Raw genomic sequence first — 13,410 nt, forward strand, 5'->3', positions numbered from 1 at the left:
TGCATAGCTATGCGTTACATTGGTGGTGCATTTAGTTCTTATTTCTTAGTGGAATCCTGATGTGTCTGCTAAGAGTTTTTGGGGCTTTGGGCAAGCAATATTTTGGGGGCCCCTGTTAACAATAACATTGAACTGTTTACACATTTTCATTTGATTCAAGTCCTGGTGATGCAAAAGCACATGAATAATATGCTAACTCTTCAGAAACAGGGGTATGCACAAAGACATAAAGTTCCAGCTGTCCAGCGCTTGCCACTTAAAAAGCATATATATATAAAAAAAGCATTGAAAATGCAATAGGTCTCGCCTTTGATTAAGTTAAAGCCATTTGCTAATGGTATTGTATAGCAAAGCAAATGGCTTTAACTTAATCAAAGGGGAGACCTATTGCATTTTCAATGCTTGTTTTTTGCGTGCCCGGGCCTATTTTGTATCCCAATCCAACCCTGGCTGTTCTACTCTCTCCTTTTCATGCAACGTAGCACAACTTTGGTTGCTCGCTGCGTTGCATAAACAGGTAGTAAATCTCCCTCTGAATCTCTGCACGTTTTGCAGCAGACGTTCTTATACAGTGTATAATTTACACAGAAACTTGCATACTCGCAGTGCTTTCAGTCCCAGGCTGTGGCAGTGTAGCACTAAAATTACAGATCACAATTCTAGCAAGCACAAACCAGGATTCAGTTGTGTAACTGTCTGGTTACACATAGACATCTGCGGTTGTCATTGAGGTCCCATCTCCAGCGCAGCACAGATCAGATAAAGATCTGCGTCTGTCCTGGAAGCTGCCTGCAGCAGCCCAGGGCCGGGCAGAGACACAGACGGGAGGGGCTGAAGCCCTTTTAGCCCACTGGGCGTGGCACAGCACTGCTGGCTAATAAACCGGGAATTGCTAAGGGTTTCTGGTGATTGGGCAACTTGCAGTGTAAACAGAAAGGAGGGAAGGCACCTGAACGTGTAGGTAAACGGCCCGGACGCGGTTTTTCATTCTTTGCAAAGAAAGGTCGTCTTAGAACCATAAAAGTATATTGAACGTTCACGCTAGTTGTTACAAAATATTAGGAGCAAAGCTTTTCTTAAACGAGGGTATGCATTTAATTCGTGTCTTCCACTTTTTGCACACTTTCTCATTTAACAGCCTGGAATCTCTAACTCCTAAAAAGGAGCATTAAAAAAAACAAAACAATATATACTATTCCAAGATGGCCGCAATATTTGCTTGTACTTCCCAGCACTGCCATTAGCTATGGACACGCTAAGTAAGAAGTACCAGACTAATATACAGCCACATAAAAATGAGGTTAATCAATACTAAAATTTCTAATAGAGGGCAGTGTTACGAGTAACTTTACCCTTTGGGCTTTATGCGTCCGTGCAGGGGCAGGGCTTGTCGTTTTTCAAGCTCTTTCGTGCTTGTATCTGCAGGACAGTAGTGTCCCACTGTGCCGGTCCACGCCCTGGAAGACTCCAAGAAGAATACACGCCCGTCCCGAAGCAGGTGAGGAGTGAGACATTCTGCCTGAGAGCGAGCGCACGGTGCCATTAAGTCTTACAGTAAGAGTTATGGGTAGGGGCAGGAGCAGACTAGTATTAGTAGTTCATACCCTCGCTCTGCAGTCCCCCCTTGTACACGTTATCTGCAAATAATTTCCCGTTTTTAACTGCGACCCTCAAAACGTACCTAGGAAACCGACGCATGTGCAGTTCAAAATTGACTGGGTGATTGCGTGTCAGTCCGGGCCCCCTACACAACACAGAAGAGTCCAGAGGTGTGGTTGTTATTTTTCAAGTGAATATACAGCTCAAGTGCAAAAATTAGAGCTTCGTTATTGTCGCTCGCGCAGAGAGGCTGTCTGTACGGGATACAGTGTATTTATTTCAAACTCGCAAACGGTGGGCGGGGTAGATTTGTGGGAAGCCGTCCAAAGGTGGCCTCTGCGCAGGCGGCTGAGGAATTTCCCTCCGTCGGAAAGCGTTGCAGGGCGTGGCGCCCTGCCCTTTTTTAAGACGAACTGGGACCCCTTTTCCTACCAGAGCGGTAACCGCTTGATATGTGTCACAAATTAAAGTTGCACGGTCTGGCCTCCTCGCATGTCTTTACGCTTAAAACCAATGCTTAATTTGTAATCTGGCTGCAGAGTTCTAGAAGATTGAAGCTGGGGTTGTCCAATACCGAGGTTGCCTGCTTTTGATTTCTTCTTATGCCCCAGGCTATTGTCCAACCCTTTACAACTGATGCTCGGATATCGTGAGGTGATGTTCTATCGCAACATTCCCTCTTAGCCGTTTACAAACTTTGCAGAGCATGGTAGTTACACGGCTCTATATAATGCAGAGTTAAGCCAATTTTAAAGAACTCGAAATATATTTAATAACCTTGTATTTAATTATTACTTTAAACAGACTGACTCGTTTTGAAATAATTTATTAAACGGGTGACTTAAGCAGAGGGTTGTTGCAGTAAAATGTTTAGAATTCCGATCCATAGCAGGTTGAAGAGAGGGGAGTAACTCGGGGTGCTCTGCACGGACACGGCGCTTTGTGTAGGAGTGGGTGAAGCAGAGAAACTCGATGAAACAGCAGTCAAGGCCTCAAGCAAGATTGCATCGATATTTGCATTTTCGTACGGGGAAGGGGATTTAACATGGCAACCGATTTCTGATACTGCGGTAGTGTGTGGTGCAAACCGGGTTTCTCAAATACAGACAGCTCAGATCGTCGTGATAGATGAGTGACCACCACAGAACTTTACAATTTTCTAAACGTGTGCGTGAGTAGCTTAGGCGATCCAGGATTTCAATCCGATAAACAGAACGAGAAGCCACACAGTGCAAAGTAGAAACCTAGAATGGAAGAGTTACACACGTGTGAACCTGTGAAACTTGAGAGTTTTACTATATTAGATTCCTATGAAATATACTACATATAGCAGACTGCTACAATTATTCCTGAAATTCTCCTCGAAAGAGAATCAATAGCTCGTCTGCAGGGAGGGAGATGGGCGTGCCCGCCCTTCCACATGCCGCCTACGGTCTGTCATCGCCGGGGTGGGGGTGGCCGTGTGCTGCGTCCTCCCAGCTGCTGCGGCCGCCCCTCCCCTCTGGGCGAGGCCGTGGGCTGTGCCGTCACCATTCAGGTACATTAGCCTCGGGCACCAGCACCAGCTACACTGCAGCAAGGGCAGAGTTCACCCCAACCACAGCAGCAACACCCAGGAAAACACCTCTGCAGAAAACAGTGAGTATCTCGGTTCGAGGGCCACAGCAGCCGCGCGTGGGTTTAGTAACAGACTTGTCCGGAACTTCATTTCTGATCATCTCCGCCGCATAGGAAAGCAGACAGATACACTTTGGGGATATTGTTTCTTTAGTTTTGCCGGTCAGGTCTTGTTCTCTTAGTATGTTATGATTTTTCGGTTCACACTCGAAGTAACAGGCATCAGTAGTCTCACGATTGTACCCATCATCAAGACTAGTGCGATCAGGCACTTACTGTTAATGCACCCAGCTAGAAGCAATTGTGTTTTTGAAAACAGAGGTGAGCAAGAGTAATGGATGGAATCTGTGAACTCTCAGCCACTGGTAATTACTCAGGGTAGCCAATTGAGGAACACGCTGACATACTAGGAACCCGTTTTAGACGATTGCCGAAATCTGAAGTATATGTTAAATAGACTATACTCCTTGAAAATTCCAAGATTTGTTCTACTTTCAAGAACATATACATTGACTCAAGCCCTGATGAAGTTCCCCTTGAGGGAATGAAACGCGTTGGCTGACCATTCTTTTTCTACCGAAATTTAACTTGAATTAAACAGGACATTTAATTACAACGTTTTGGCTCATTGGACTATCTCATTTGTGCACCCCCACTTTTAATTTCTCTATATAGCCTCTCAGTCCATCTTTTTTTGTTGTTGCCCACAATGGCACTTTAGATTAGACCCAACTGTCTATAGGCACATCAGTCTTGATCTTGCTACTGTAGGAACCGTCCAGTGTGCACTTTCAAGCCAGGCCCTCTCTGAACTGGGACACAAGCTACCCAGGACCGGTTTCACCCTAGGTGGGGCTCTTCAGTCGGGAGCAGCTTGATTCCAGTGACACAGTGAGGAGGAGACCCTCGTCTGGGCATAGTCGTAACACTTTGGGCACCTCACTGAAATAAACAGCAATTCTCCATACTTCTTTACAAAAGTGAGGGCCCAGGACAGTGGTGTAATAGAAGATGATGGGCCCTACCAGGGGTCGAAGTGAATATAAAAAAGTATGGGAACTGTGATGCTGCATGCAATGGGGCGGAGTAGGTGAGCAGGGAGCGGGGTCAAATGTGTGGCTAAAAAACTAAGTATTCAGTAAAAAAAAATTTCTCCAACTTTCACCTTCAGGGAGTTGCATATAAATTAATGTGCAGCTTAAATGAAAAATAAATGTTAAAGTCAAATTAATCAGTGGGCAATGCACTGTAGTACATTATGAAACCTCTATTAGTTAATGTCGTGCAGTGGTCTGTGTGTAACCAGAGCGCCCCAGAATTAAATCTTGGTTGTTGCAGTGGAGAATAGTGATTTGTGTATTTTTAGTGCTACGAGGTCTCAGCCTGTGACAGAAAGCACTGTGAATATGTAAGTCATTATTTTGAAACTCGCATTGAATAAGATAGAATGCTACAAAACGTGCCTAAAGGTTGAAGATACAATGGTGCTTCCGAAATATAGATTTTAGTAAAGGCCAGACTGTATGTAAGGCATTTTTTAAAATATTAACTGTTTGTTAAAAGTACGCACTTCACAACTCGGCTGGTAACTCCTATGCATTTTCAGTCAAAAAGAATAAATCTGTAATCACAAAGCATCAACTGATTCCATCAATTAAAGCCAGTCCAACAGAATGCGAGGAAGGGCCCCTGAAACTCCCATATCTCACAGCTATTCATAGTTCTAATGTTGAATGCCTGACCCTTGACATTGCAGGGGCCTTTGGTGCACCCCTGGACCTTGCAGTTAAGGCCACAATGTGTTGTGTTTCTCTGTACATTAAATAATCCACCTATTTACAGCATCGTGATGTAATGCAGTTTACTGAACGCATGCCACATTGACCATTTTTTATGTAAATGGGGGCATATTCTTTGGAACAGTAGTTGCTTGCTCTTGTTAATGTCTCAATAGTGAATTACGCAGTTTTTACGATCCCTGTGCAGAAACAGGTTTGTGCATGGATCACAGTTATAAGTGGTGCAGTGTTTGCTGCCTCCGGTAATTATTAAGGAAGTCTGTGCTCTTGTGTTAATTTCAGCAGGCCAAACCTACCATAATATAACTGTGGCAAAAAACGTGGTAAATATTGGGGCATGCAAATTTCTATGCATAAAGCATCAACGTCTACATGTTCCTACTTGAAAGGGGATCTCTGTAATTAATTTCATATAATCATTGGACCAGAACAACTACAAAGTGTGTGTGACAGGACTAGTCAGTCCTTCTATTCCACCATGCGTTTGGAGGCTGGTTTAGAAAGCTTTGCTCTACCGATGCCTCCTCTCTAACTCTTCCCAAGGCTAACTACAGCAATGGCTTAGAGAGAGAGATGATTGATTGAGAGAGAGATGATTGATTGAGAGAGAGAGGTGAGTGAGTGGTGAGCGAGAGAGGTGGGTGGGTGTGTGAGTGAGGGAGAACAAGGTGAGGGAGAACAAGGTGAGGGAGAACAAGGTGAGGGAGAACAAGGTGAGGGAGAACAAGGTGAGGGAGAACAAGGTGAGGGAGAACAAGGTGAGTGAGAACAAGGTGAGTGAGATAGGTGTGTGTGTGTGAGGTGTATGTGTGTGTGAGAGAGGTGAGTGAGAGGTGAGTGAAGGAGCAAGATGAGGGAGGGAGCGAGATGAGGGGGAGAGGTGAGGGAGGGAGAGAGGTGAAGGAGGGAGGGAGATGGAGTGAGGGAGATGGAGTGCGGGAGATGGGGTGAGTGCGGGAGGGGTGAGTGCGGGAGGGGTGAGTGCGGGAGGGGTGAGTGCGGGAGGGGTGAGTGCGGGAGGGGTGAGTGCGGGAGGGGTGAGTGCGGGAGGGGTGAGTGCGGGACGGGTGAGTGCGGGACGGGTGAGTGCGAGACGGGTGAGTGCGAGACGGGTGAGTGCGAGACGGGTGAGTGCGAGACGGGTGAGTGCGAGACGGGTGAGTGCGAGACGGGTGAGTGCGAGACGGGTGAGTGCGAGACGGGTGAGTGCGAGACGGGTGAGTGCGAGACGGGTGAGTGAGAGTGGTGAGTGGTGAGTGAGAGTGGTGAGTGAGAGTGGTGAGTGAGTGTGAGAGTGGTGTGTGAGTGAGTGTGAGAGTGGTGTGTGAGAGTGGTGTGTGGAGAGTGGAGAGTGGTGTGTGAGGGTGGTGAGTGGTGAGTGAGTGTGAGGGTGGTGAGTGGTGAGTGAGTGTGAGGGTGGTGAGTGGTGAGTGAGTGTGAGAGTGGTGAGTGTGAGAGTGGTGAGTGTGAGAGGGGTGAGTGTGAGAGGGGTGAGTGTGAGAGGGGTGAGTGTGAGAGGGGTGAGTGTGAGAGGGGTGAGTGATGAGTGAGTGAGTGATGAGTAAGTGAGTGAGTGATGAGTAAGTGAGTGAGTGATGAGTAGGTGAGTGAAAAGAGAGAGGCCCGAGTGAGTGAGAGGCACAAGTGAGTGAGAGGCACAAGTGACAAAGGTGATAGGTGAGTGAGTGAGAGAGGTGAGTGAGAGAGATGAGTGATATAGGTGAGTGAGTGAGACATAGATGTGTGAGTGAGGTGTGAGTGAGGTATGAGAGGTGTGAGTGAGAGGTAGGTGAGCGAGTGAGTGGTAGGTGAGTGAGAGAGGTGAATGAGTGAGGTGAGTATGTGTGAGATGAGTGAGAGAGACGAGAGAGGGAGATGAGTGAGTGAGAGAGAGAGGGAGATGAGTGAGAGAGATAGAGAGGGAGATGAGTGAGGGAATAGGGAGATGAGGGAGGGAGTTTAGTGAGAGAAGGGAAGATTAGTGAGAGAGAGGGAGATTAGTGAGAGAGAGGGCGAGTAGTGAGAGAGGTCAGGGAGATCAGAGAGGGGTCAGTGAGTGAGCAGAAAGAGGGGAGAGACAGAATACAGAGGATGCTCAGATGGCAAGAGGGAGGGAAGGAAGGGAACAATGTTGGTTTGAGCAGTTTTGCCAGGGCTGCTTTTGGGTCCCAGTCCCAGCCTGATGTAGTGTATTGTTCCTTTTGATCTCACAATGACACAGGATGAAACATATATTTCTTTCCACCAAATGCCTAGCAGGTGCACCAACCGTGGGAGGGATATGGCTTCCTCTGCTTCCAGAGAGGAGTGCAGCACAAACATTGCTGTACGGGGCGTGAAGGCGGGCTATATATGGAGGGCATTACCTCTGCTCGTCCAGCTGGATGTCGTGCTCTGCAGTCAGACACACTATACAAAGTGTTCACTGATGACGGACACCTTAACATGATGCTTTTTAAAGATTTTATTCCTTTCAGTATTTCCTAGATGCTGGAGAAAGAATGTGACTACCATACTACTGTGAATGAATGTAGAGCAAATTAACTACTAATCTTTGGTATCTCATGCAGTGTGCTGTAGTTTGTGTAATCTCCTATAATCTAATGTGGAGTAAATTACTCTGTGTAATTTCCTTCCTAACCTACCACATAAATGAATCTCTTTCTGCAATCCAATACATGGTTAAGTTACAGGTGGTGTTTTCATTCTGCAATACATTTTGTGTTTAGTAATCTCCCTCTGTCATGTTATACAAGGTAAAACAATTTGACTAATCTCTTTGGCAATCTATTGTGCGGTAAAACAATCAAAGTAACCATCTGTAATCTATGCAAGGGAAAGTTATCTCCTATAATGTAATTTAGCTTTGGGGAAAGTAATGGATTCATTATCTATAATCTAATGCAGAGTACAATAACCATAATAAGCTCCTGGAATACAATACGAGGTAGAGTAATCTTCCATAATGTATTGCATGATAAAATAACTGGAGTAATTATCTGTTACATTAAAAAAAAAGGTAAGAACCAAGTATTTTTTTCTTTCAGTAATCAATTTCATGCTTAAGTAACCAGAGTAATTATTCATTGTATTCCAGTAAAGGGTATAATAATTTCTGTAATGTTTAAATTTATACTATACCAATCCGTGACATTATCTGGTACAGGTAAATTACTCCATCAATATTTCTTTATTCGGTAAATAAAATCACCTTAAAGAGTGCACTCCATGTGAGAGAATCAAGTTCATCAAGAGACAAAAAACCCCCCCAAAAAGTACAGTTACTTATAAAAACAGGAAACACAAAAAAATTAGTCCGGTCACGATTCCCTAGATGCCCGAACAGCCTGTAAAAAAGATTAAACAGTAAAAATGACCTGGACCGTGGGTAGCATCTGTAAATACAAGAAGACAGGCCTAACTTGCAATGTTTTGTGTAAAGGGATTAAAAAACCCTTCCTCGGCCAGCTATAATAGGAGCAAAGCATAGTAAAGTGAAGTAAATCCTGTAGAGACGCATTGTCGCAGCCACAGGAGTTTCTTCCTTCCGGCCGGGCCCACCCGTGCCTTGAGGCCTAAAAATGATACAGGTGATTAAACCTAAACCTGCCCAGTAAGAACCTATTATGCTGTGAGCGAACCAGGACCAAGTATGGCTCCAAACCCTGTACAGTTTTTAAAAGCACGTGGCCCCTAACTGCTGGCTCCTGGAGGTCTAGGCTTTCTCTCTCCAAGCGGCAGCGTTCCAGAAACAGTCTTTTAACACTCCCCGGCTCATGAGCAGAGAGATCAGTTGGGTTAAAAAAAAATATCAGACCTTCCAAAAGAAAGAAAAGATGCCTTAACATGGACCAGCCATGGAATGCTCAATGCCCGGTCCAAGGCCAAACAGTCCTCAAGAATCTGCTGACTTAACTTCAGCTACCCCCTGCTCCAACCCCTTATTACTCAAATCCGATTTCTCTCCTTTATATTTAACACCATTTATTCAATCGGAGTTCTCTAGTTCCTTCTTTTAATATAAGATTCAGGTTTCAGATTAATCACCGACTTCCACCTATTGATGACCGTAACGTAAGGCGAAGCAATTGTGATCTTCTGTATGCAAGTAATGGCTAAAATAGTTGGTTTGATATAATTTTGTAATCTAAATGGGGTTGCATCTACAGGACCCTAAAATACCAGGCAAACTCCAATATTCTGTTAGCAGTTCATTCAGGAAGAGTCATTTGTCGTTATAAAATGTATATAGCCTAGCAATCCATCGCTTAGAATTTGTTGTATAAATATGTGGTCGGTGGGTAGAATTCCTCTAATATTTGTAAGTTATATTTCATAAGTTTATGTGTGTGGTAATATTGTAATGAAGTTTATTAACTTAAAACAATAAACCAATTGACTACTACTCCAGTGTCAGGAGTAGTGCAGGGTTTTTAGTAGTGGGCTTTTATCGACAGTATACCTTTGTTTCGCCAACTTTATTTGCAGATGTCCAAATCACCTAATGTGCGTGCACCAATTTCTATGTATTTGCATGGTATAGGAAGTTTCAATGCCAGTACTTTGTGCAGTCCCCACTTCTGTTTGATCCCTCTCAAAAGGAAAATGTGGGGCGTTGTGTACCTCGTGGTATAGGTACATTTGTGAATAAGTATAGAAACATGGGCAATGTGAGTTCAGTTCTGCCTATTCTATTTGCATGATCAGCAGGGAGATAGTTGTATTCAAGAGCCATTTTGCTGTTGCTGACAAGAATACACAGGTATTTATTGGAGTCTTCCCCCACGTCAGATGATACTCCAGCACTTGCTTACAGTATCATCAGTAAGCCGCAACATTTCAGACTTTCCTCCATTCACCCTGTGGCCTAGTATGTCGTCAAATTGTACAATATCCCGTATTATTTGCTTCAAGTTTGTGTTCCGTATTTTTTTCCAAACAGTAGTATGTCGCCAGCATAGAGTGGCAATGGGAACCGCCACGTACAGAATGCAATGCCTATCTGTATAGGTTCTCAATCAACGAGAAAGCCACCTTGCTATATGTCCATGCCAATTTCTAAGAGGGGATATACACACGCACTGATATGCACCCAAGCTGAGGGGACGGCATAGAACAGACTGACGAGCTATACAAAATGTATATATCTACACAGGCTTATCCTACGAATCACTGCCAGCAAAAATGGACATTCAAGAGTCCAGTGTCTTTTCGACATTTGAAGAAATAGACTACATGACTCTCCAGCCAAATCCTATGAATCTTTGCAAACTATATATTCAAATTATAAGAGAGAATAAAACCTGCCTGGTCATATAGGATAAGTTTCCCTGTTAACTTGTTCCGTCTGTTAAAAGTACACCATTCAGTTATATCATTGTCACTATTTGGCAAGGAACATGGCCTGTAAGATCTGCTCTCCTTTGCCTTACCTGCTTTTAAAATGGCAGTATTTACAGTGGCGGGCACCCCTCACCAGGGGCTACTGCTTCAAGCATATAGTCCAGCAACCCCTTCCACCCAGGCTTGCGTGATCTCAGCCAGGTATTCCTCACTTTATCCCACGGTATAAGACAATTTAGAAGTGTACAAGTTTTTGTGGTAGTCAACAAAACTGTCCAAATTTTCATTTTTGTTGGTTATCTTTTCACCCGATTTTAAGCCTAGTCTGCCCACAGCGGCCAGGACAGAGCTCTGCTGGGTCTCTCACCTTCACCAGAGACTTGCACACGCTTGTCTGTCTGGCTACATTGAATCACTGTTGGACAGTGATTTTGTGAGATTGTATTATTTTGAACAACAACAATGAATGGACTCCTCTTTATGTACCTTCTAGAAACTCTTCAGTAATCAATAAGAAATACTGCATGACCTTAGATTAAATACCGCGAGGGTATTCAAGCAATACTTGATTATCACTATGCAGAAAATGATGTATGAAACATGTCCTTTCCATCAATCACACATTTTCTCTTCTGATTAATTTCCAAATGTTACTCAAGCAGGGCAATATCAAGGCGATAAAAGATATAACACTAATGGCATCCACTCCCTCATAGCATTTCTCTCATTGCGTGCCATCTCTGCAGTTGAGTGGACGTCTGCCGAATTTAGATTGGACAGTTGAAGACCAGCGTCCAGCCCACAAGCTGTAGTCAAAGCCCAGCAGGACATATTATACCATTGCGGATGTCCAAGGATCAAATATGCTTCTTCATATGTGAATGCATGCCTAGCTTTGTGCATGGCAGTGGCAAGGCCTGGGTACACTGGGAGAGCATCTCCTTTAAAATCCAGGCACTAATTCTCTCTGGCTAGTTTCAAACCCATGTCTCTTTCCGTGTAATTTAGGAGGCTTGCAGCAATTGGGCAATTCAGAGCACCAAAAGGGGTCTAGGGCCAAGGGATCTGCGGACCCTCTCAACAACAAATGGATCAGAGAAGTTGTGACTGACAAATATATCACCAAGTAGCTTTTCGACAAGTTTCTATTTTCTCCGTCTCAGTGGTTTGTGCCAGACCAGTGAAATGCGATTCTTCATCCTAATTTTAGTGGAGAGTTTGGCATTGTCAGTGGTAAGCCCATGGTTGTCTAGACTGTCTTTCATTTGGCTAGGCTGGCTGCTAGGTGATCAATTTTCCCATCTATTGTTTGGAGGCTATTTTACATCTCCATCAGAAGTTCTCAAGTCCTGCCCTTATTGGTTCTGGGCAACAGATCCCCCTCCTCAGCCATGTCCAGTACATTAGCAGTATTGTTAACTGGGGCTTTATCTGAGTGACTATTGTCAAAGGTGAGTTTATTCTCCTTGGGATCACTTTTGCTCATGCTGAGCACCTGAAAGCTAGTCGTTCATAGGGAAGAAGTGCCTAGGTTTATGCCACACTCCATGGGGCTCAGTAAGTGCTGTAACAGAGGGGCTTCAGCAATTATAATTATATATGGGCCATATGCAATCCTTCTATAGCAGATGACAGGCTTGGAAGTCTATACTTCATGCCATAGAAAGTTGGAGAATGCGCTGCACAATCAAGCCAGACACATCTCCGGTTATTGCATGTTTTAGTGTTGTGCAGCACTCCCCTTTGGAGGAGCAGGTTTTGCAGGGTAGGATCTTCAAGTGGTCATGGTCCTTGACCTGGCACACACAGTGAAACTGCCTGGTAGGACCTCTCTCCGCACAGGTACACTCCTTCTAGCAGAGGCATATGATGCCCCCACATTAGACTCGAGCTCACTGGCCTCCACTCATTGCCTCAGCCCTGGTCTGCAGCCAACACTGTCACCCAAGGCTGAAAGGCAGGCCAGGAGCTGGGCAATCCATACGCTGACCTCAGTGGGAGGAACCACTGCCCATTCTCTGCACCCATCATATGCCTGGACATTGTTTCAGCCAGTCACGCTCAGGCCACGGTTAGTCATTGAAGTTGCATGTAAGAAGGGATCATTCCAGCTGTCCCTTGGAAATATGTTCCCCCTCTGCTTTGTCAGCTGATGGTGCACACCCTTGAGAATTTTTTCTGGATATGTTGTGGCTAGAAACTGGAGTTCTCAAGTTAGGTAGCCACTTTGGTCAGTCAGCCAGGGGCCACTTGGCGCTGATTTGTTGACCTTTGACAGGCGGGTGCACTATTATATTCTCACTGTTTTGCTAATTTCACGGATAGAAATTGTAATGACCTTCTGCATGATATTTGGTATTTCCAACAATGTTAATCGGGTGTGACTTGCCACAGATGTTTAATAACAGGGAGGAGCAGAAGGTCTATTATCGTAATATTAGGTTGGAAACCGATTTGCCACAGGTGCTGTGTGAACTATGCAAGGCTTTGCCTGACCTACCGACCAAGAAAGCTGCAAATCCTGCACTAAGAATTAAGAGTTTGTGTTCTTTTATGCTTCAAAGGCATAGTGTAGCAAGAGTATGTGTCATATCAGAGTAAAACTGCTTTATGAAATCACGTGACATTGTCTTTTTTCTCTTTAGTAAGCTGAGCGTTTATGACTTGCGTTGTGAGTTAACAATTCTTTAAAGGCAATCACGGAAAGCCACTAATTTCAAAGATCTTTAAATGCATAAATAAGAGGGGCAGGAGGGATTTATTTAAATATCCAAGTTGCCAGAAATGTGATTGCTAGGAAAAAGTAATTTCTCAATACGGCAAAATTAGGATTTGTCTAAGCTTAAACATAGCTAGAAAACAATAATACGCACCCTTATGTGCTCTTTATTGTTAGCGATCAGTTTAGATGTATCTTGTCAGGCGATTCAACTGAGCCTAGAGATAAATATCGAGGGAGTACTTTACAGTATCTTTGATCAACAAAGTGCCGTTTGCATCTTTGTGTGATCTTGAAACCTGTTGGCGGGAGTTTTGGGTGCTTGTTTTCTGG

General features: G+C 44.4%; 1 protein-coding gene across 10 annotated transcripts in view; it reads left to right on the plus strand.

The window, feature by feature from the left end:
* The first annotated feature begins 757 nt into the window (after window positions 1–757).
* LOC146822959 (serpin B6-like) overlaps window positions 758–13,410 on the plus strand; it is a 183,451-nt gene continuing 170,798 nt past the window's right edge. For 2 of the 10 annotated variants that reach the window (XM_085607119.1, XM_085607124.1), the window contains exon 1: window positions 3,025–3,237. The gene's annotated coding sequence lies outside the window, so the exon portion shown is untranslated. Of the gene's footprint in view, window positions 962–1,367; window positions 1,499–3,024; window positions 3,238–13,410 lie in introns of those variants that run through there. The other 8 variants (XM_085607120.1, XM_085607121.1, XM_085607126.1 and 5 more) reach the window with 8 other exon arrangements.

This window comes from Triturus cristatus, chromosome 5_2, assembly GCF_964204655.1.
Source record: "Triturus cristatus chromosome 5_2, aTriCri1.1, whole genome shotgun sequence".
NCBI lineage: Eukaryota > Metazoa > Chordata > Amphibia > Caudata > Salamandridae > Triturus > Triturus cristatus.